The 15088-nt window shown below is 42.4% G+C and overlaps 1 protein-coding gene across 2 annotated transcripts in view; it reads right to left on the bottom strand.

Moving 5' to 3' along the window:
* The window catches only part of NCK1 (NCK adaptor protein 1), a 247769-nt gene that overhangs the window by 167453 nt on the left and 65228 nt on the right, over window positions 1-15088 (bottom strand). The gene's annotated exons all lie outside the window — the stretch shown is intronic.

Genomic DNA, 15088 nt, shown 5'->3' with positions numbered 1-15088 from the left:
TTTCAGGAGGCTGCTGTTCAGCAGTCTCATAGGCTAAACGTATTATGCTACGAAGCCAAAAAGAGAGAGAGGTAGCAGATGCTTTTTGACCTCTCCTCTGTCCAGAATAAACTACAAACAGGGAAGAAGTTTGGCGAAAATCTTTAGTTGCCTGTAAATAAAATTTCAGGGCACGGACTACGTCTAGATTGTGCAGAAGTCGTTCCTTCTTCGAAGAAGGGTTAGGGCACAATGATGGAACAACAATCTCTTGATTGATATTCTTGTTAGTGACTACCTTAGGTAAGAACCCAGGTTTAGTACGCAGAACTACCTTGTCTGAATGAAAAATCAGATAAGGAGAATCACAATGTAAGGCCGATAACTCAGAGACTCTACGAGCCGAGGAAAACAGAATTTATGCTTACCTGATAAATTACTTTCTCCAACGGTGTGTCCGGTCCACGGCGTCATCCTTACTTGTGGGATATTCTCCTCCCCAACAGGAAATGGCAAAGAGTCCCAGCAAAGCTGGTCACATGATCCCTCCTAGGCTCCGCCCACCCCAGTCATTCGACCGACGGACAGGAGGAAATATATATAGGAGAAACCATATGATACCGTGGTGACTGTAGTTAGAGAAAATAATTAATCAGACCTGATTAAAAAACCAGGGCGGGCCGTGGACCGGACACACCGTTGGAGAAAGTAATTTATCAGGTAAGCATAAATTCTGTTTTCTCCAACATTGGTGTGTCCGGTCCACGGCGTCATCCTTACTTGTGGGAACCAATACCAAAGCTTTAGGACACGGATGAAGGGAGGGAGCAAATCAGGTCACCTAAATGGAAGGCACCACGGCTTGCAAAACCTTTCTCCCAAAAATAGCCTCCGAAGAAGAAAAAGTATCAAATTTGTAAAATTTGGCAAAAGTGTGCAGTGAAGACCAAGTCGCTGCCTTACATATCTGGTCAACAGAAGCCTCGTTCTTGAAGGCCCATGTGGAAGCCACAGCCCTAGTGGAGTGAGCTGTGATTCTTTCAGGAGGCTGCCGTCCGGCAGTCTCATAAGCCAATCGGATAATGCTTTTAAGCCAAAAGGAAAGAGAGGTAGAAGTCGCTTTTTGACCTCTCCTTTTACCAGAATAAACAACAAACAAGGAAGATGTTTGTCTGAAATTTTTAGTAGCCTCTAAATAGAATTTTAGAGCACGGACTACGTCCAAATTGTGTAACAAACGTTCCTTCTTTGAAACTGGATTCGGACACAAAGAAGGTACAACTATCTCCTGGTTAATATTTTTGTTGGAAACAACTTTCGGAAGAAAACCAGGCTTAGTACGCAAAACCACCTTATCTGCATGGAACACCAGATAGGGCGGAGAACACTGCAGAGCAGATAACTCTGAAACTCTTCTAGCAGAAGAAATTGCAACCAAAAAACAAAACTTTCCAAGATAATAACTTAATATCTACGGAATGTAAGGGTTCAAACGGAACCCCTTGAAGAACTGAAAGAACTAGATTTAGACTCCAGGGAGGAGTCAAAGGTCTGTAAACAGGCTTGATCCTAACCAGAGCCTGAACAAATGCTTGAACATCTGGCACAGCTGCCAGTCTTTTGTGAAGTAAAACAGTTAAAGCAGAGATCTGTCCCTTCAGAGAACTTGCAGATAATCCTTTCTCCAAACCTTTTTGTAGAAAGGATAGAATCTTAGGAATTTTTATCTTGTTCCATGGGAATCCTTTAGATTCACACCAACAGATATATTTTTTCCATATTTTATGGTAAATTTTTCTAGTTACAGGCTTTCTAGCCTGAATCAGAGTATCTATTACAGAATCTGAAAACCCACGCTTTGATAAAATCAAGCGTTCAATCTCCAAGCCGTCAGTTGGAGGGAAACCAGATTCGGATGTTCGAATGGACCCTGAACAAGAAGGTCCTGTCTCAAAGGTAGCTTCCATGGTGGAGCCGATGACATATTCACCAGGTCTGCATACCAAGTCCTGCGTGGCCATGCAGGAGCTATCAAGATCACCGAGGCCCTCTCCTGATTGATCCTGGCTACCAGCCTGGGGATGAGAGGAAACGGTGGGAATACATAAGCTAGGTTGAAGGTCCAAGGTGCTACTAGTGCATCTACTAGGGTCGCCTTGGGATCCCTGGATCTGGACCCGTAGCAAGGAACCTTGAAGTTCTGACGAGACGCCATCAGATCCATGTCTGGAATGCCCCATAATTGAGTTATTTGGGCAAAGATTTCCGGATGGAGTTCCCACTCCCCCGGATGGAATGTCTGACGACTCAGAAAATCCGCTTCCCAATTTTCCACTCCTGGGATGTGGATCGCAGACAAGTGGCAGGAGTGATCCTCCGCCCATTGAATTATCTTGGTCACTTCTTTCATCGCCAGGGAAGTCCTTGTTCCCCCCTGATGATTGATATATGCAACGGTCGTCATGTTGTCTGACTGAAACCTTATGAATTTGGCCTTTGCTAGTTGAGGCCAAGCTCTGAGAGCATTGAATATCGCTCTCAGTTCCAGAATGTTTATCGGGAGAAGAGACTCTTCCCGAGACCATAGACCCTGAGCTTTCAGGGATTCCCAGACCGCGCCCCAGCCCACTAGGCTGGCGTCGGTCGTGACAATGACCCACTCTGGTCTGCGGAAGCTCATTCCCTGTGACAGATTGTCCAGGGTCAGCCACCAACGGAGTGAATCTCTGGTCTTTTGATCTACTTGAATCGTCGGAGACAAGTCTGTATAATCCCCATTCCACTGTCTGAGCATGCACAGTTGTAATGGTCTTAGATGAATTCGTGCAAAAGGAACTATGTCCATTGTTGCAACCATCAATCCTATTACTTCCATGCACTGCGCTATGGAAGGACGAGGAACAGAATGAAGTACTTGACAAGAGCTTAGAAGTTTTGATTTTCTGACCTCTGTCAGAAAAATCCTCATTTCTAAGGAATCTATTATTGTTCCCAAGAAGGGAACTCTTGTTGACGGGGACAGAGAACTTTTTTCTTTGTTCACCTTCCATCCGTGAGATCTGAGAAAGGCTAGGACGATGTCCGTATGAGCCTTTGCTTTTGACAGGGACGACGCTTGAATCAGGATGTCGTCCAAGTAAGGTACTACTGCAATGCCCCTTGGTCTTAGAACCGCTAGAAGGGACCCTAGTACCTTTGTGAAAATCCTTGGAGCAGTGGCTAATCCAAATGGAAGTGCCATAAACTGGTAATGCTTGTCCAGAAAAGCGAACCTTAGGAACTGATGATGTTCCTTGTGGATAGGAATATGTAGGTACGCATCCTTTAAATCCACGGTAGTCATAAATTGATTTTCCTGGATAGTAGGTAGGATCGTTCGAATAGTTTCCATTTTGAACGATGGTACCCTGAGAAATTTGTTTAGGATCTTTAGATCCAAAATTGGTCTGAATGTTCCCTCTTTTTTGGGAACTATGAACAGATTGGAATAAAATCCCATTCCTTGTTCTCTTATTGGAACTGGATGTATCACTCCCATCTTTAACAGGTCTTCTACACAATGTAAGAATGCCTGTCTCTTTATTTGGTTTGAAGATAATTGAGACCTGTGGAACCTTCCCCTTGGGGGTAGTTCCTTGAATTCCAGGAGATAACCTTGAGAAACTATTTCTAGCGCCCAAGGATCCTGAACATCTCTTGCCCAAGCCTGAGCAAAGAGAGAAAGTCTGCCCCCCACTAGATCCGGTCCCGGATCGGGGGCTATCCCTTCATGCTGTTTTGGTAGCAGTGGTAGGCTTCTTGGCCTGCTTACCCTTGTTCCAGCCTTGCATTGGTTTCCAGGCTGGTTTGGGTTGTGAAGTATTACCCTCTTGCTTAGAGGATACAGAATTAGAGACTGGTCCGTTTCTGCGAAAGGGACGAAAATTAGGCTTATTATTAGCCTTAAAAGACCTATCCTGTGGGAGGGCGTGGCCCTTTCCCCCAGTGATGTCTGAAATAATCTCTTTCAAATCAGGTCCAAATAATGTTTTACCTTTGAAAGGAATGTTAAGCAATTTTGTCTTGGAAGACACATCCGCTGACCAAGACTTTAGCCAAAGCACTCTGCGCGCCACGACAGCAAACCCTGAATTTTTCGCCGCTAATCTAGCTAATTGCAAAGCGGCATCTAAAACAAAAGAGTTATCCAATTTAAGTGCTTGAACTCTGTCCATAACCTCCTCATACGAAGATTCTTTACTGAGCGATTTTTCTAGTTCCTCGAACCAGAAACACGCTGCCGTAGTGACAGGAACAATGCATGAAATTGGTTGTAGAAGGTAACCTTGCTGTACAAAAATCTTTTTAAGCAAACCCTCTAATTTCTTATCCATAGGATCTTTGAAAGCACAACTATCTTCGATAGGAATAGTAGTGCGTTTGTTTAGAGTAGAAACCGCCCCCTCGACCTTGGGGACTGTCTGCCATAAGTCCTTTCTGGGGTCGACTATAGGAAATAATTTCTTAAATATAGGGGGGGGAACAAAAGGTATGCCGGGCCTTTCCCACTCTTTATTTACTATGTCCGCCACCCGCTTGGGTATAGGAAAAGCGTCGGGGGGCACCGGAACCTCTAGGAACTTGTCCATCTTACATAATTTCTCTGGAATGACCAAATTGCCACAATCATCCAGAGTAGATAACACCTCCTTAAGCAGTGCGCGGAGATGTTCTAATTTAAATTTAAATGTCACAACATCAGGTTCAGCTTGATGAGAAATTTTTCCTGAATCTGAAATTTCTCCATCAGACAAAACCTCCCTCATGGCCCCTTGAGATTGGTGTGAGGGTATGTCAGAACAGTTATCATCAGCGTCCTCTTGCTCTTCAGTGTTTAAAACAGAGCAATCGCGCTTTCTCTGATAAGTATGCATTTTTGATAAAAGATTTGCTATGGAGTTATCCATTACAGCCGTTAATTGTTGCATGGTAATAAGTATTGGCGCACTAGATGTACTAGGGGCCTCCTGTGTGGGCATAACTGGTGTAGACACAGTAGGGGATGATGTAGTATCATGTTTACTCCCCTCATTTGAGGAATCATCTTGGGCAATATCATTATCTGTTGCATTACTGTCCTTACTTTGTTTGGACACTATGGCACAATTATCACATAAATTTAAATGGGGAGACACATTGGCTTTCATACATATAGAACATAGCTTATCTGATGGTACAGACATGTTAAACAGGCTTAAACTTGTCAACAAAGCACAAAAAACGTTTTAAAATAAAACCGTTACTGTCACTTTAAATTTCAAACTGAAAACACTTTATTACTGAATATGTGAAAAAGTATGAAGGAATTGTTCAAAATTCACCAAAAGTTCACCACAGTGTCTTAAAGCATTAAAAGTATTGCACACCAAATTTCAGAGCTTTAACCCTTAAATTAACGGAACCGGAGCCGTTTTTACATTTAACCCCTATACAGTCCCAGAATGAGGCTCTGTCTATAACTAGAAAGGCCCCCATCTGAAAAAGGTGTCCAACACAGTGCCTGCCGTTTTTCTAAACGTTCCCCAAGATTATAATACCAATAATTAGTTAGAATCTGCATAATATGCCTAGTAAAGCAATTGTTTTAGCCCAGAAAAATGTCTACCAGTTTTTAAGCCCTTTATTCTTTTATGTTTAACTAAGAAAATGGCTTACCGGTCCCCATGAGGGGAAATGACAGCCTTCCAGCATTACATGGTCTTGTTAGAAATATGGCTAGTCATACCTTAAGCAGAAAAGACTGCTAACTGTTTCCCCCAACTGAAGTTACTTCATCTCAACAGTCCTGTGTTGAAACAGCAATCGATTTTAGTTACTGTCTGCTAAAAATCATCTTCCTCTTACAAACAGAAATCTTCATCCTTTTCTGTTTCAGAGTAAATAGTACATACCAGCACTATTTTAAAATAACAAACACTTGATAGAAGAATAAAACTACAAAAAACTCTTAACCATCTCCGTGGAGATGTTGCCTGTGCAACGGCAAAGAGAATGACTGGGGTGGGCGGAGCCTAGGAGGGATCATGTGACCAGCTTTGCTGGGACTCTTTGCCATTTCCTGTTGGGGAGGAGAATATCCCATAAGTAAGGATGACGCCGTGGACCGGACACACCAATGTTGGAGAAATAGCCATTAAAAACAGAACTTTCCAAGATAACAGCTTGATATCAATGGAATGAAGGAGTTCAAACGGAACACCCTGTAAAACGTTAAGAACTAAGTTTAAGCTCCACGGTGGAGCAACAGTCTTAAACACAGGCTTAATCCTGGCCAAAGCCTGACAAAAAGCCTGAACGTCTGGAACTTCTGACAGACGTTTGTGTAAAAGGATGGACAGAGCTGAGATCTGTCCCTTTAAAGAACTTGCAGATAAACCCTTTTCTAAACCTTCTTGTAGAAAAGACAATATCCTAGGAATCCTAACCTTACTCCATGAGTAACTCTTGGATTCGCACCAGTGTAAATATTTACGCCATATCTTATGGTAAATTTTCCTGGTAACAGGTTTCCTAGCCTGTATTAAGGTATCAATTACTGACTCCGAAAATCCACGCTTTGATAAAATCAAGCGTTCAATCTCCATGCAGTCAGCTTCAGAGAAATTAGATTTTGATGTTTGAAAGGACCCTGAATTAGAAGGTCCTGTCTCAGAGGCAGTGACCAAGGTGGACAGGATGACATGTCCACTAGATCTGCATACCAGGTCCTGCGTGGCCACGCAGGCGCTATTAGAATCACCGATGCTTTCTCCTGTTTGATCCTGGCAATCAATCGAGGAAGCATCGGGAAGGGTGGAAACACATAAGCCATCTTGAAGGTCCAATATGCTGTCAGAGCATCTATCAGGACCGCTCCCGGGTCCCTGGATCTGGACCCGTAACAGGGAAGCTTGGCGTTCTGGCGAGACGCCATGAGATCCATATCTGGTTTGCCCCAACGTCGAAGTATTTGGGCAAAGACCTCCGGATGAAGTTCCCACTCCCCCGGATGAAAAGTCTGGCGACTTAGGAAATCCGCCTCCCAGTTCTCCACGCCTGGGATGTGGATCGCTGACAGGTGGCAAGAGTGAGACTCTGCCCAGCGAATTATCTTTGAAACTTCCATCATCGCTAGGGAACTCCTTGTCCCTCCCTGATGGTTGATGTAAGCCACAGTCGTGATGTTGTCCGACTGAAACCTGATGAACCTTAGAGTTGCTAACTGAGGCCAAGACAGAAGGGCATTGAGAACTGCTCTCAATTCCAGGATGTTTATTGGAAGGAGACTCTCCTCCTGAGTCCATGATCCCTGAGCCTTCAGGGAATTCCAGACAGCGCCCCAACCTAGTAGGCTGGCGTCTGTTGTTACAATTGTCCAGTCTGGCCTGCTGAAGGGCATCCCCCTGGATAGATGTGGCCGAGAAAGCCACCATAGAAGAGAATCTCTGGTCACTTGATCCAGATTCAGCATAGGGGACAAATCTGAGTAATCCCCATTCCACTGACTTAGCATGCACAATTGCAGCGGTCTGAGATGCAGGCGTGCAAAAGGTACTATGTCCATTGCCGCTACCATTAAGCCGATTACCTCCATGCATTGAGCCACTGACGAGTGTTGAATGGAATGAAGGACACGGCAAGCATTTAGAAGTTTTGTTAACCTGTCCTCTGTCAGGTAAATTTTCATTTCTACAGAATCTATAAGAGTCCCCAAGAAGGGAACTCTTGTGAGTGGCAATAGAGAACTCTTTTCTACGTTCACCTTCCACCCATGCGACCTTAGAAATGCCAGAACTAACTCTGTATGAGACTTGGCAGTTTGGAAATTTGACGCTTGTATCAGAATGTCGTCTAGGTACGGAGCTACCGCTATTCCTCGCGGTCTTAGTACCGCCAGAAGAGAGCCCAGGACCTTTGTAAAGATTCTTGGAGCCGTAGCTAACCCGAAGGGAAGAGCTACAAACTGATAATGCCTGTCTAGGAAGGCAAACCTTAGGTACCGGTAATGATCCTTGTGAATCGGTATGTGAAGGTACGCATCCTTTAGATCCACTGTGGTCATGTACTGACCCTTTTGGATCATGGGTAAGATTGTCCGAATAGTTTCCATTTTGAACAATGGAACTCTTAGGAATTTGTTTAGGATCTTTAAATCCAAGATTGGTCTGAAGGTTCCTTCTTTCTTGGGAACCACAAACAGATTTGAGTAAAACCCTTGTCCGTGTTCCGACCGCGGAACCGGGTGGATCACTCCCATTAGCAAAAGATCTTGAACACAGCGTAGAAACGCCTCTTTCTTTGTCTGGTTTGTTGACAACCTTGAAAGATCAAAGCTTCTCCTCCCAAAGGGAGATTTCAAGTCCAGAAGATATCCCTGGGATACGATCTCTAACGTCCAGGGATCTTGGACATCTCTTGCCCAAGCCTGGGCGAAGAGAGAAAGTCTGCCCCCTACTAGATCCGTTTCCGGATCGGGGGGCCTCACTTCATGCTGTCTTAGGGGCGGCAGCAGGTTTTCTGGCCTGCATGCCCTTGTTCCAGGTCTGGTTAGGTTTCCAGCCCTGTCTGTAACGAGCAACAGTTCCTTCCTGTTTTGGAGCGGAGGAAGTTGATGCTGCTCCTGCCTTGAAGTTACGAAAGGCACGAAAATTAGACTGTCTAGCCCTTGGTTTGGCTCTGTCTTGAGGCAGGGCATGTCCCTTACCTCCAGTAATGTCAGCGATAATTTCTTTCAAACCGGGCCCAAATAATGTCTGCCCTTTGAAAGGTATGTTAAGCAATTTAGATTTAGAAGTCACATCGGCTGACCAGGATTTTAGCCACAGCGCTCTGCGCGCCTGGATGGCGAATCCGGAATTCTTAGCCGTAAGCTTAGTTAAATGTACTACGGCATCAGAAATAAATGAATTAGCTAGCTTAAGGACTCTAAGCTTGTCTATAATTTCATCCAATGGAACTGAGCTAATGGTCTCTTCTAGAGACTCAAACCAAAATGCCGCCGCAGCCGTGACAGGCGCAATGCATGCGAGGGGTTGTAATATAAAACCTTGTTGAGTAAACATTTTCTTAAGGTAACCCTCTAACTTTTTGTCCATTGGGTCTGAAAATGCACAGCTATCCTCCACCGGGATAGTGGTACGCTTAGCCAGAGTAGAAACTGCTCCTTCCACCTTAGGGACCGTCTGCCATAAGTCCCGTGTGGTGGCGTCTATTGGAAACATTTTTCTAAATATAGGAGGGGGGGAAAAGGGCACACCGGGCCTATCCCACTCCTTGGTAATAATTTCTGTAAGCCTCTTAGGTATAGGAAAAACGTCAGTACACGCCGGTACCACATAGTATCTATCCAGCCTACATAATTTCTCTGGGATTGCAACCGTGTTACAATCATTCAGAGCCGCTAATACCTCCCCTAATAATACACGGAGGTTCTCAAGCTTAAATTTAAAATTTGAAATGTCTGAGTCCAGTCTATTTGGATCAGATCCGTCACCCACAGAATGAAGCTCTCCGTCTTCATGTTCTGCCATCTGTGACGCAGTATCAGACATGGCTCTTACATTATCAGCGTACTCTGTTCTCACCCCAGAGTGGTCGCGTTTACCTCTAAGTTCTGGTAATTTAGATAAAACTTCAGTCATAACATTAGCCATGTCTTGTAAAGTGATTTGTAATGGCCGCCCTGATGTACTTGGCGTCGCAATATCACGCACCTCCTGAGCGGGAGATGCAGGTACTGACACGTGAGAAGAGTTAGTCGGCATAACTTTCCCCTCGTTGTCTGGTGAAATTTTCTTAAAATGTACAGATTGGCTTTTATTTAAAGTAGCATCAATGCAATTAGTACACAAATTTCTATTGGGCTCCACATTGGCTTTTGAACATATTGCACAAAGAGATTCCTCTATGTCAGACATGTTAAAACAAACTAGCAATTAGCCTAGCAAGCTTGGAAATACTTTTCAAATAAATTTGCAAGCAATATAAAAAACGTTACTGTGCCTTTAAGAAGCACACAAAAACTGTCACAGTTTAAATAACAATGAACCGGATTAGTTATAAAAACCAAATTTTCACAGTAAATGCATAAAGTTAGCAAAGGATTGCACACACTAGCAATGGATGATTAACCCCTTAATATCAGAAAAACGGATAATAATTGAAAATATAAGCGTTTTAATCACAGTCAAAGCACAGTCTCACAGGTCTGCTGTGAGTGATTTCCTCCCTCAAAACTAGTTTTGAAGACCCCTGAGCTCTGTAGAGACGTCCTGGATCATGCAGGGAGAAGAAGGCAGACTGTGACAGAATTTCTAATGCGCAGTAAAAGCGCCAAAATAGGCCCCTCCCACTCACAATACAACAGTGAGGGAAGCTCAGTAAACTGTTTTAATTCAAAACAAACGACAGCCATGTGGAAAATAACGCCCAAAACAATTTTTCACCAAGTACCTCAGATAAATAAACGATTAACATGCCAGCAAACGTTTAAAATATAATTTATGAAATGTTATTAAAAAGCCTGCTGCTAGTCGTTCACACTGCAGAATAGGCTAAAAGTTATATGTATACAGTATTTTCCCAGTGAAGTGCCATTCCCCAGAAATACTTAATTGTAAACATACATACATATCAGCCTGATACCAGTTGCTACTACTGCATTTAAGGCTGTACTTACATTACATCGGTATTAGCAGTATTTTCTCAGTCAATTCCATTCCTTAGAAAATAATATACTGCAACATACCTCTTTGCAGGTGAACCTGCCCGCTGTCCCCTGTTCTGAAGTTACCTCGCTCCTCAGAATGGCCGAGAACAGCAAATGGATCTTAGTTACGTCCGCTAAGATCATACACAAACTCAGGTAGATTCTTCTTCTAATACTGCCTGAGAAAAAACAACACACTCCGGTGCCGTTTAAAATAAACTTTTGATTGAAGAAATAAAAACTAAGTTTAACAACGACAGTCCTCTCACACATCCTATCTATTAGTTGGGTGCAAGAGAATGACTGGGTATGACGTAGAGGGGAGGAGCTATATAGCAGCTCTGCTTGGGTGATCCTCTTGCACTTCCTGTTGGGGAGGAGTTAATATCCCATAAGTAATGGATGACCCGTGGACTGACTACACTTAACAGGAGAAATATTGATTGGCAATCTCGCCCTTTTGAGATTTCCAAACCTCTTGAGCTGTCAGAGATCCCCAGACAGCTCCCCAACCTGAAAGATTTGCATCTGTTTTGATTACAGTCCAGGTTGGACAAACAAAAGAGGCCCCTAGAACTATACAATGGTGATCTAACCACCAAGTCAGAGAAAGTCGAACATTGGGATTAAAGGATATTAATTGCGATATCTTTGTATAATCCCTGCACCACTGGTTCAGCATACAAAGTTGGAGAGGTCTCATGTGAAAACAAGCAAAGGGGATCGCATCCGATGCTGCAGTCATGATACCTAAAACTTCCATGCACATAGCTACTGAAGGGAATGACTGAGACTGAAGGTTCCGACAGGCTTCAACAGATTTCAAACGTCTCTTGTCTGTTAGAGACAAAGTCATGGACACTGAATCTATCTGGAAACCTAAAAAGGTTACCCTTGTCTGAGGAATCAAAGAACTTTTTGGTAAATTGATTCTCCAACCATGTCTTTGAAGAAACAACACTAGTTAATTTGTGTGAGATTCTGCAGAATGTAAAGACTGAGCTAGTACCAAGATATTGTCCAAATAAGGAAACGCCGCAATACCCCTTTCTCTGATTAAAGGGAGTAGGGCACCAAGAACTTTTGAAAAGATTCTTGGAGCTGTCGCTAGGCCAAATGGAAGAGCGAAAAATTGGCAATGCTGGTCTAGAAAAGAGAATCTCAGAAACAGATAATGATCTGGATGAATCGAAATATGAAGATATGCATCCTGTAAGTCTATTGGGGACATATAATGCCCTTGCTGAACAACAGGCAGAATAGTCCTTATAGTCACCAATTTGAAAGTTGGCACTCTTACATAACGATTTAAAATTTTCAGGTCCAGAACTGGCCTGAATGAATTTTCATTTTCTTTGGGACAATGAATAGATTTGAATAAAACCCCAGACCCTGTTCCTTAAACGGAACAGGTATTATTACTCCTGAAAGCTCCAGGTCTGAAACACACTTCAGGAAAGCCTGAGCCTTTACTGGATTTGCTGGGATGCGTGAGAGGAAAAAATCTTCTCACAGGGGTCTTACTCTGAATCCTATTCGGTACCCTTGAGAGACAATATTCTGAATCCACTGATTTTGGACAGAATCTGCCCAATTTTTTTGGAAGAATCTTAATCTGCCACCTACCAGTTGAGCTGGAATGAGGGCCGCACCTTCATGCAGACTTGGGGGCTGGCTTTGATTTCTTAAATGGTTTGGATTTACTAAAACTTGAAGGTTTCCAATTGGAACCATATTCTTTGGGGGAAGGATTAGGTTTCTGTTCCTTATTTTGTCGAAAGGAACAAAAACGGTTAGAAGCTTTAGATTCTAGAACTCACTTCCCTCCAGTGACAGTTGAAATGATCGAATCCAACTGAGAACCAATTAACTTATTACCTTGGAAAGAAAGAGATAGTAATCTAGACGTAGAAGTCATGTCAGCATTCCAAGATTTAAGCCACAAAGCTCTCCTAGCTAAAATAGCTAAAGACAGATTTAACATCAATTTTGATGATATCAAAAATGGCATCACAAATAAAATGATAAGCATGGTGAAGCAAGCGAACAATGCTAGACACATCAGTATTCGTTTCGTGTTGCGCTAAACTTTCCAACCAAAAAGTTGATGCAGCTGCAACATCAGCCAAAGAAATTGCAGGCCTGAGCAGATGACCAGAATATAAATAGGCTTTCCTTAGATAGGATTCAAGTTTCCTATCTAAAGGATCTTTAAAGGAAGTACTATCTTCCATAGGAATAGTAGTACGTTTAGCAAGAGTATAAATTGCCACATCAACTTTGGGGATCTTTTCCCAAAACTCCAATCTAACTGCTGGCAAAGGATACGATTTTTTAAACCTTGAAGAAAGAATAAAAGAATTTAAACGTCTACTAGTTTTAACATCAAGAGGACTAGTTTCCTCAATATCCAATGTAATCAACACTTCTTTTAACAAAGAACGAATATACTCCATTTTAAATAATTAAGTAGATTTGTCAGTGTCAATATCTGAGGAAGGATCTTCGGAATCAGATAGATCCTCGTCAGAGGAGGATAATTCAGTATGTTGTCGGTAATTTAAAATTTCATTAACTCTATGAGAAGTTTTAAAAGACCTTTTACGTTTATTAGAAGGCGGAATGGCAGACAAAGCCTTCTGAATTGCATCAGCAATAAAATCTTTTAAATTCACAGGTATATCTTGTACATTAGATGTTGAAGGAACAACAGGCAATGTACTATTACTGATGGACACATTCTCTGCATGTAAAAGCTTATGACAACTATTACATACCACAGCTGGAGATATAATCTCCACAAATTTACAACACATGCACTTAGCTTTGGTAGAACTGTTATCAAGCAGCAGGGTTCCAACAGTGGTTTCTGAGACAGGATCAGATTGAGACATCTTGCAAATGTAAGAGAAAAAACATATAAAGCAAAATTATCAATTTCCTTATATGGCAGTTTCAGGAATGGGAAAAAAACGCAAACAGCATAGCCCTTTGCTAGAGAAAAAGGCAAGAGGCATTCAGGAATGGGGTTTTAAATAATGAATATATTTGGTGCCAAGTATGACGCACAAAGCAAACAAATTTTTTTGGCGCCAACAACATCCGGAAATGACACACTCGCGTCATTGAAGACGCAACCTTGTGAAAGGTATTTGGCGTCAACTAAGACGCCGGAAATTACTAATTTTGCATCATCGAACGTAACTTTGAACCAAAAAATCTCGCGACAAGAATGACGCAATATACGTTGGCATTTTGCGCCCTCACGAGCCTAATTTTGCCAGCGAAATTAAAGAAAAACAGTCAATTTGAAAAAAGACTATACCCCAAGTAAGAAATTTTTTTTTCCTAAAAAATGCTTTTCCCAAATATGAAACTGACAGTCTGCAAAAGGAAATATACATTAACCTGACTCATGGCAAATATAAGTACAATACATATATTTAGAACTTTATAATAATAAATAAAGTGCCAAACCATAGCTGAGAGTGTCTTAAGTAATGAAAAAGGAAATTTATGCTTACCTGATAAATTTATTTCTTTTACAATATGACGAGTCCACGAATTTCATCCTTACTTATGGGATATGGCCTCCTGGTCAGCAGGAGGAGGCAAAGAGCTCCACAGCAGAGCTGTATATATAGCCCCTCTGTTCCCTCCCCCTGCAGTCATTCGACCGAAGTTAGGAAGAGAAAGGAAAGGCCAAGGAGCAGAGGTGACTGAACTTTAACAAAAAATAAAAACCTGTCTTCATAAAATAACAGGGTGGGCTATGTACTCGTCATTTTGTAACAGAAATAAATTTATCAGGCAAGCACAAATTTCCTTTTCTTTTACAAGATATGACGGGTCCACGGATTTCATCCTTACTTATGGGATACAATACCAAAGCAATACGACCAAGTTGCAGCCTTGCAAATCTGTTCAACAGAAGCATCGTTTTTAAATGCCCATGAGGAAGCCACAGCCCTACTAGAATGAGCCGTAATTCTTTAAGGAGGCTGCTGTCCAGCAGTCTCATATGCAACACAGATGATACTCCCCAGCCAAAAAGAAAGAGAGGTAGCCGTAGCTTTCTGACCCCTACGTTTCCCAGCAAAAACAACAAATAATGAAGATGTTTGACGAAACTCCTTAGTCGCCTGCAAGTAAAACTTCAAGGCACGGACTACGTCCAAATTATGTAACAGACGTTCCTTCTTAGAAGAAGGGTTAGGACACAAGGAAGGAACGATTTCCTAATATTCTTGTTAGAAACAACCTTAGGAAGAAAACCAGGTTTGGTACGTAACACCACCTTATCAGCATTGAAAATAAGATAAGGAGAATCACACTGTAGAGCCGAAAGCTCAGAAACTCTGCTAGCAGAAGAAATAGCAACCA

Source organism: Bombina bombina, chromosome 4 (genome assembly GCF_027579735.1).
Source record: "Bombina bombina isolate aBomBom1 chromosome 4, aBomBom1.pri, whole genome shotgun sequence".
Taxonomy (NCBI): domain Eukaryota; kingdom Metazoa; phylum Chordata; class Amphibia; order Anura; family Bombinatoridae; genus Bombina; species Bombina bombina.
Note: the sequence above shows the minus strand (reverse complement) of the source record. Positions and strands in the feature narration are given on the sequence as shown.